We start from the raw sequence: 10,052 nt of genomic DNA, 5'->3' as shown, positions 1-10,052 counted from the left end.
ATTAAAAATGCACTGATGATTGATGAACAACTTGCAGTTCCACCCTCCACCCTCAATGTAATTAATGTGGAGAAATGTATCCTTACGATTAAGCTAGATTGGACCCATCTGAATACATGACTGTGAATATGTTCCAGGACACTTTTATTCAGTTCATTTGAAGCAACATGATAGATGGGGAAGGAAATAACCCTTCTCTCCTTATAATGCAAGTATTTATTTCCAAGACCAGGTTCACTACAGCAATTATTAGCATGTTCCAGCATTAATGGATTGGCCTTTTGAACTGGATGTTTTGAGTGTAATTGCTTTTGGAGTATGGCACATTTAAAACCATTTTCCTCTAATGATATTTTATTTTGTTAAGGACAGTAGGAATCATTCAATAGGGATGTTCTTTATAACTGATCTTTTTTTTAGTTTCCACAGCTTGTGAAACTTGAATTGTACCTCTTATTGGCAGGGTTGGTGCTAATATTAACTTGCGTAGATAATTCGAACTAGTTTTAAAACTCCCTTTCACTTTGAAAGAATAAGAGTTTAGATTAATATTCCCCTTTTCTCTGCTGTAGGAGACTCAAAGGGGCTTACAATCTCCTTTCCCTTTACCCTCTCACAACAAATAGCCTGTGAAGTGGGTGGGGCTGAGAGAGCACAGAAGAACTGTGACTAGCCCAAGGTCACCCAGCCGGCATGTGTTGGAGTGCACCGGCTAATCTGAATTCCCCAGATAAGCCTCCACAGCTCAAGCGGCAGAGCAGGGAATCAAACTTGGTTCCTCCAGATTAGAATGCACCTGCTCTTAATCACTTCACCACAAGCCACAGAAAGAGACTTGTTTTCTGTGCAGGGCTCCTGTTCAAATTATGCAAGTCTGAAGGTCTGTTGGGAAGTGAGGTGGATCAACAGAGCCAAACCTTGTGCCAAAATGACATATTAGCAATGACACGTGGCTGCCATGGAAATCAGCACCCGAGCACCTGTTTTTTAAATTTTTTTCAGAGCAATAGACAACCCCCACGCTCTACAGCTCAAAACCATCATTCTATACACTGAGGCAAGTTATCACATACAGAAAGCTGATCTTATTGGCAGCTTCTTAACTGTGGCGTTAAAACTTTGAAGTTCCTAGTTGAGAAATCAATGGAGGCATAATTAACTCTGATTTATGTTGCAAAAGGCATTTGTATTCCTGCATGGAGGACATGTTCCATTTTGTTATCTACAGAAATGTCGATTTGTTCTTCGACAAGTCCATGCAAAGCGTCTTGCTAATTTTCACTTTCCTCCTGTTGTAAACTCTTGAGCATATCAGTGGAATGTATCATTGTGGATTTGAAAGACATTGCTCACTAAATTCTTCCACAAGCATATTTGCATGTTTCTAGGATGATGTACTGGAAAATATTAATCAAAACAGAAAATTTAATAACATTGTAATGAGATTAAAGGGGATCTTGCAAATAAAAGCTTGAGGCTTGCAACAGGCCAAATATGTTAAGAAAGAAAATCCACTTTATGTTTCAGATGTCAGCATGAAAGCTATAGCTTTCATTAGGGTTGTTTTCTGAAGCAGAATTGATAGGTGGTCACATGCTCCTGACTTCCTCAGCTGCAAGAAGTTCAAGCTCCCCTGCCCCCCCACTATTTCTCTGCTCTCCTTTACCAACTAAAAGGAAGCCATATTTTCTGAGTTCTGATAGGATTGTTGTGTTGTTCAAATGTGAGATATCCCCAGCTTTCTAGAGACCATTTTTAAGGATTGGCCAGGGGCGCACCACCCTAGGGACATGGGGACACTCCCCATGTGACCAAATGGTGTGAGCCCCAGCTGCACGCCCCCAAGCCCGCCCCAATGAACCAGTCTGCTGGGGGTGGAGCTCGGTGGCTGCGGCATCCGCCTGGGCCACCCACTGCTGCTGAGCCCCTCCCTCTCCACGCAGGCTGCTTTCAAAAGCCAGCTTTCCTGCATGGAGGTGGGGCTTGGGGTGAGGTCACAGCCCCAAGCACGGGGGGCGCAGGGGGGGCACCCAGAGATGGAGTTGTCTCTGGGCGCCATTTTCCTTCCATATGCCTCTGGGATTAGCTTCCCAGCGCAATGAAGGAAGGGTGCCTCTGGGGATGATTGGCAGTCTGAGATTGGCCATGCAAGAGATATGACAGCAAGTCTGTGGTAGTGTTTAGTGTTGGATTATAGCTGTGGAAATTCAGGTTCAAACCAGTCTTTTGCCCTGAAGCTCACTTAGGTCTTGGAACCTTATGCCAATAAACAGACTCTGCAGTATTGATCAGCAGTGTTTATTGATGAGGTATCGAAGCACCATACTTTGCAAAACCAGTTCTGATGAAACTATCATTCGCAGTCCCCTTTATTTTCTGCTGAAAGCCACCCTCCTGGTTGTTCAAGAATTCATGAAAAACTGTCTTTGGAGTTGAGGCACCCCAAGGTCAGCAGCAGATAGTGAGAGAGCCACCTGGCTTCCTGCCCCAAGAGATAACTGATGTTATTCTTTTCTCATGGGACAGAGGTACCAGGGGAAACCTAGTTTACTACTAAGCGTGTGATGCCACAAAGTAGAGATCAAGGAAAGAATGCACAGATGGCAGTGGCTACATATAGCAGCTGGTTACATAAATCTTTTGAGCAGCATTGGTTTGTTATTTCAATCAGTTACAACATAGAGTTAGGAATGCATCTCAATCACCCAGACAACATCCCCCTGACACTGGGTGAGCTTGGGGCAGTTGCTGTCTTTTTACATAGGTTCTTTTGCAGGTTGGATGAGGAACTGGAGCAGGCTTCCTAAGTTCCTGATTTTAAAATTTGTTTTCCTTCCTTCCTTCCTTCCTTCCTTCCTTCCTTCCTTCCTTCCTTCCTTCCTTCCTTCCTTCCTTCCTTCCTTCCTTCCTTCCTTCCTTCCTTCCTTCCTTCCTTCCTTTCTTCCTTCCTTCCCTTCCCTTCCCTTCCTTCCTTCCTTCCTTCCTTCCTTCCTTCCTTCCTTCCTTCCTTCCTTCCTTCCTTCCTTCCTTCCTTCCTTCCTTCCTTCCTTCCTTCCTTCCTTCCTTCCTTCCTTCCTTGTTTCTCTGTGCTTTCTAAAACCACCCTCAGTCTAACCTGAGAAAACTTGAAGAAATAATTGGAAAACCACAACAATAGAACAAATGGAAAATGAAGGTAGCTTGGATGAAAGCTGCTGCAGTTTAGCATTCAAACTACCCCAGTTGTAAAAAACCCCGCTAGTGCTGGTGTGAGAAAATAAGTGTGCCTTTCTGAGCTACTTGGAGGAAGGATGGGATTTAAAAATGCATAAATTATGGTAGATGTGTGGCTGTTGTCAAATGCTAGCATTTCTTACTATCCTTTTGAAATCATTTATAGATACAACTCGTACATTGTTGTATTGCAAGTTTCCAGGAATGATTCCATTCCAACCATTCCAGGAATGATAAGCACCAAAGTGAGCAAGGCAGAGAAATATACAATGCAGAAATGCCACACCACACATTTTTCTGAAATATTTGTGATGGAAGAGGAGAGGCAGAATTGGTTTTATGATGTCATCTATGTGTAGATCCAGCATGACATTATGAGGACCACCCACAGTTCATACCTTCAAATAGGAGAAAGAGACATTCACTGTTCCAGTAGTCCTTTGTTTGGATGACACAGCATAGGTCTATACAACTTATGAGTGTGCGGAAGCATCCCTCATAATTCATGGTTAGAAGGCCTTCAGTCTTTTTCCACATTACTTACAGTGTCAATGATAGCTTGGTCAGCTACTGGAAAATACTTTGTGGTATGTGATCCTTTTAAACAGACCTCCCTCTAAGAAGAAAGTGGCCCTTTCCCCACTTCTCTTGCTGCCGCCGTCGCTGCGCGCTGCTCTGGTAGCCAGCAGCATCCCTAGCAGCAGCGTCTGAAAACCCCTACGACCAGCAGCTGCCCAGCAGCTCTGCCAAAGAGGCGCCCGTTTTCGCCAAGCGCCAGGGATGACTGCAGCTGAGCGGAGCACAAAACTGACAGCGTCAGGTAACTGGCTGCGCCGTTGCCGCCCCTGACGTGGGGAGTGTAATGGGACCCCGCGCTACTTGCGGAGAGTAGTGCGGGGCTTAAGGTGAGTGGGGAAAGGCCCGGAGATAACTTTTTATGGGAGAAGCGGACTATCCATTTAAAAGGTCACCTAACTGAATTTGATGGGTTATTATATACAAAATAGAATTAGCTTCTGAGCAGAACATTTTTACAATACCTAGCAATTCTCTTAAATTCACATTACCAGTGCTCCTAGTGGAGAAAAGTATAGCTCTGTGGATATAAAGGATATTGAGAAAGAAAGGTGGAGCTAGGTAGGCTGGCTGTGGGCGAAGGGAAGATGTCTGGGGCAAAGCTGTGCTCACTGGCAAATCTGCATACTCTGGTGGCGAAGCAAATTAAAAGTCACGTTACAAGTAGTGTGGCTTGCCACAGAGAGAATTGAAAGTGGAAGTGGGACTTGGGAAAATATGTCCATACAAGACATTTTTTTGTGAAGGACATTCACCATCATCACACACTAACCTTGTGCATAATCGGCCAAGGTGTCTGTTGTGGGAAGAGAAAAGGAAAAGGAGTTTGTAAGCTGCCTAGACCAGTGGTTCTCAACCTTCCTAATGCCGCAACCCTTTAATACAGTTCCTCATGTTGTGGTAACCCCCAACCCTAACATTTATCCATTTTACAGATGGAGAACACTGATACAGAGAGTCTTAGGCGACCCCTGTGAAAGGGTCATTCGACCCCCAAAGGGGTTGCGACCCACAGGTTGAGAACCACTGGCCTAGAGACTCCTTACAGGAGAGAAAGGTGGGGCATAAATTCAAACGTCTCCTCTTTTACATGCTAAATGCAATTATTAGAATAGAATCAGGGCTAATGTCATTAGAAGCTCGTAGCTGGTATTGAGCTATATACTTTTGGCTTGAACTAAACCTTAAACCAGTTGGATTGACCCCTTTAATTCCAGTAGCTACTACTCAGATTGGGTGAATGTAGTTAAAAATAAAACAAAATTTATCGGCTTCTCCTCCTTAGCAATATGCCCTCTTTAGTTCATGAGGGCTAAAAAAACTACTCTTCAGGCTGACAGAGCTCAGGCACACTTCTATCCAGCGGTAGGGAATCATAGCCACAGGCATCATCAGGTGGACCTGCTGTGTGGAGTGGCACCTTATGATCCAAGCCACTGTAGGCATGCAGGTGACACAGGACTGGCTCTCCTTTCAAGAGAAGCAATTGTGGCTGTATGTGCAGATAGCTCCATATTGTCTGAGCAAATGCATGCGAGAAGAGCAAGTCTGTCCAATGGCATTCATTTGCTCCCTGGACTGCATTTGAAATGGAGGCTAATACCAATATAGTTAGAGATCAGAGAGAGAGGAGGCAGCCACATCAGGAAGTGGAGAGGGATGGGGAACGGCTGTTAACGTTGAGATACAGTTTGGATTTCAGAATTTGGAGCTGCTTGGGTTGTTTCCCCCCCCCCCCCCATTGCTTGGCTTGAGAAATCAGGAGTTTCTCTGCTTCAAGGCAATTGCATTCTATTGCTCCAAAGTGAAAACAAAGCCATCCTGACAATATGGCATGATGTGAGTGGCTTTTGAAAATAATAACTTCTGTCTTAGTTTATAGCAAACCTGAATGAATTGCTTGGAGGTGTGGAGCTTCTGATAGGGCAGTTCTAGCGTTGGAACCCTTTCAATACAAAAAGAGATTGCAGATTGGGTTCAAAACAAAATCCAAAGACAAAAGCCACATAATAGCTTTTATTTTGACTTATCAAAATGCATGTGGGAGAGTCAGCTGCTGATTGCCACTTTCCACCTACCCATGCTGTCCCCCTCCCCCATACCATTTCTGGCCACAAATGTGCTGTCCCTGTCCTCTCCCAAAAGTGGATTTTTCCAGGCAGCCATAATTGCTGTGGAGGTCATGCATCTATATTGTTTTAAATTGTTATTGTTCTGATTTTATTGTGTTTTATCTATTGTACACCACTCAGAGCCCTCTGGGGGTGGGCTGTCTATTAAATCTGATGATGATGATGATGATGATGATGATGATGATGATGATCCCCTCGTGGGCACACCCTTGTTGTGGGGAAGGGGCGTGCATGCTTCGATGATGTTGAGAGCTATGCTGGAGGTATACTACTAGAAGAGGCTCCGAAGCCAGACAGGTTTCAACTGAGAAACAAGACTAAGAGTGTCCACCAACCCATACAATATGGTGATACAAATGAAAAATTATTTCATACCGCATCATTTGTCACGCAGGCTAACAAGGGCCGCATCACATCCTGGGGTCCCTAGGCATTTGTTGACAAGTAGGTTACAAGTGGACCAACCATCATGGCTTGTTACTACAACTCAGAGCCAGAAAAACAAGGATACTTGAAGCTGATGTACGAATTGTGGAAACAACACTACCCAGATTCGAATATCACTGAGCAAAGACTGGCAGATCAGGCGATTCATCATACGAAATAAAGTGTTTACAGAGATAGAACTGGAAGAAATCCAGAAAAATTGTGAAAAGGAAGCAACTGTAACACCAGAAGAAAGAACAGTACATACTCCAGAAACAAAAGGAGAGATAGTAGTAGAAATACTAGATGAAACGCCAATACAGGGGAAAAAATAATAGTACAACCACCAGTGGAAGTCCCCATGGAAAAAAAACTGATAGACTGACAGAAAGACAAAAAGAACTAAGGAAAAAGAAAACAAAGTTGAGATATCAAATGGGTAAAGACTTGGGGAAAATCTCACATTTGCTGAACATGGATGATTTGAAGCTGTATGGGAAATCAGACACAGAAATCCAGTCACTAGTAAACACAGTCTGAATAGTCAGCACAGATATTTCAATGGAATTTGGCCTGGAAAAGTGTGCCACTGTGGCAATAAAGAGGGGCAAGATCACTGAGAGTGATTGCACAGAAATGCCTGATGGCCAACTCATCAAGAGCAACCAAGAGGCAGCTTATAAATACCTGGGCATTTTACAGCTGGATAGCATCAAGCACGGGCAAGTGAAGACCATGGTCAGCACAGAATACACCCAGAGAGTCAGGAAAATTTTGAAATCTAAATTAAATGGCGGGAATACCATCAAGGCCATCAACACTTGGGCCATACCCGTCATCAGGTACACTGCAGGAATCATCAACTGGACACAGGCTGAATTGGAGGCATTGGATAGAAAAACTCGGACGCTTATGACAATGCACCATGCCTTACACCCAAGCAGTAATACTGATAGATTATACCTTCCCCAGAGATCTGGTGGCAGAGGCTTACTGCAAGTACAGCAAACAGTGGAAGAGGAGAAACATGACCTGGCCAATTATGTGAATAAAAGTCAAGAACAGGCATTGATTGTGGTAAAGAACAGACATTTGCTGAAGACCCAGAAAACAAAACAAAAATACAGAAAAAATGTGATTAAAATGAGGACCTAAAGCTGGCACAATAAAGGTCTGCACGGCCAGTTTCTGGAGAAGATCAAGGACAAAATGGACAACAAAAAGACCTGGCTGTGGTTAACAACTGAAGTCTTCTTTCTTCCCCTAAACTGGCGTTTTCATCTAGCGGTTCTACTAGATGAGAACATGATCTACAGTTTCATCAGCTTCTTTGCCCAGTCTGCATTTTATATCATCCAAGAATTTTTTTATTCAGGCCTTGATCGAATTTGTTCTATATTAATACTGTATTTCATTCTTGTATTGGGTCCTACACCAGTGACTTATATGGCCCAAGAAGGAAAACAAAACATCTAATTAAACACAGGCAAAGATTCACCAGATGGAGAAGATAAAGAGCAATAAAGTTTTTAAATGCTGAGACAGGTCAGAGAAGAATTTATCCCTATTTGAGTGCTCTGTCCCTTTTACTGAATACCAAGGAAGTTTGCTAATATTTTTGAACAAACCGTCTAAAGAAGAAGCATTCATTGCCCCCCTCGAGATTTCACTGTAAGAAAAAAGAGCATTTTTCTAAACTAGCACTTTGCAGTAAGCTATTATTTTATTGTCAAGAAAGGTTATTAAGTGCAATTTTAAAAATCATGAGTAATGAAGCTTAATAGAAAATACGTTGCCCACTTACATTATGAATGTTTCTTTCAAAGTAGTGAGGATTCCCTTGATGAGGTGGTTTGAAGGAAAAGAGACATATATTTCACAGAGAACAAGTGGGCGACCATAAATAGCTTCCCCAGAGCAGCCCAGGCAGATGCGCTATGGCTTCACCATACCACAGCTGCTCATCTGGACTACTACAGGAAGGTGTGGGGAGGGTCTCTCTCTCCCCCTCTCTCAGCAACATACCCAGACTGCTTGGGGTAGGCGTACAAAGGCCCTCACTTGTGCAAAGAAGCTTCTTTATTTCAGGGGGATTTAAATTCCGCTTTAACTTTTTAATTAAGTATGCCTCCTGTGTGTAGATTTAGGTATCCACAGATAGGGGCCACAGTTGGAAATTAAATCTATAGATGTTAGTACACACAGTAAGGTGGACACATTTGCATAGTTGAAATGGTCATACTAATGCCAAGGCAATAAAACTTGGTTGAGACCCCCTCTTTGTCTCTAGGTCCTGGGCCTTTGTTTGTTTTCAGAGATGCTGGCTCACAACCGGAAATTAAAACAATGCAAACTGAACAAAACAACTGGCAATTAAAGCAGCCTCACAACTAAAAAGGCCAGTACCAACCTTAAAACTATAAATTCAAGAAAGCAAGTGAATTCTATTAAAAACCATTTCAACTGGGAACTCAAAGCAATGAAAGTTGGCGTCAGGTAAGTATGCTTTGATGGACATTCTGCAGGTGAGGTGCCACAACAGAAAAAGCCCTATCTTGATAGCTGCACTACCTAAGTTTTGAGATTATAGGTGAGGATCAAACGACACATTGCACCAGACATCTGTAATTAGACCTCTCAACTTTTTTAGAGGATTATAAAAAATCCTCTAGAGAGGGGCTTAATCCTTCCCCCACTTCACTCTTCCCCTCCTCAAAATTGCCCCCTGAAGTTGTCATTGGCCAGTGGGGCTGGGGAAATAGCTATAATATGATGCTTGGGTTTGCATTCAACTCCTTTCAAACCTTAATCAATTCTACAAAGTGCTTAATCTGCAGTTAGGCATTGAACTGCATAATAAGGGAGGGTACCTGCCAGAGTCTCTGCTGCCTTTCATGTTGGAGGAAGGTTAGGGCTAAAGAGTCCTTTGCCTGTGTCTTCACTGGTGTTAAGAATTAGTTACCTATCAGAAATACATGTCTGAAGTTGAACAATTGGCAGAGGGTGAGAAGAAAACAACTGTAAAGAGGATGGACTGCTTAAAGTGAGACTGGTTAAAGTGATCTAGGGTTCAAATACTACTGTCACACATTTCTACACTTTTACACACATTTGCTCGTATTTCATGTTATGTATACATCAAATGCACATTATCAACAAAGCTAAAGGCTATTAATACTCACCATTGCCAATTATCTGGAGCTCTCAGGATAATGGAGTTTCTGAATTGCTTGTATAACATCTAAATGAAGAGCCTGAGTTCAAGGGAAGTGGGGAGGAGGCCCTCAATCAATTCAGGTAGGGATAAGAAGTGTCATTCTTCACAAAGCTGAAGTCTAATCATTTTGAAAAATCTCCCAACAATAATGTAACAGGAAGAGAGAAAACTCTGGTAAATAAAAATTGCAGGGATTTCCCCAGGGGAAAGTCTCCTGCTGCAACCAATTCTTAAAAAGATACTTTTGGAATAAATGTGGGTTGCATTGCTTTGGGTTTGCAGACTGATGGGCACTCTTTAAAAAAATTATGGGAAGTCTGTCTCTGCTCTTTGAAAGGTGAAAAGTGGAGGCTGTTTTGTGCTGCGATTTTGGCACTTTCTGCCAGGACTGTGGCACTGCACGTGCTTGCCTCTTCCAGGGGAATCAACAGAATGAAAAAGTTCTGAACTATGGCTAGAACCTGCAGATCCCCACCCCCATTTTGACA

Source organism: Sphaerodactylus townsendi, linkage group LG01 (assembly GCF_021028975.2).
Source record: "Sphaerodactylus townsendi isolate TG3544 linkage group LG01, MPM_Stown_v2.3, whole genome shotgun sequence".
Lineage (NCBI taxonomy): Eukaryota > Metazoa > Chordata > Lepidosauria > Squamata > Sphaerodactylidae > Sphaerodactylus > Sphaerodactylus townsendi.
This window is presented reverse-complemented; position numbering follows the sequence as displayed.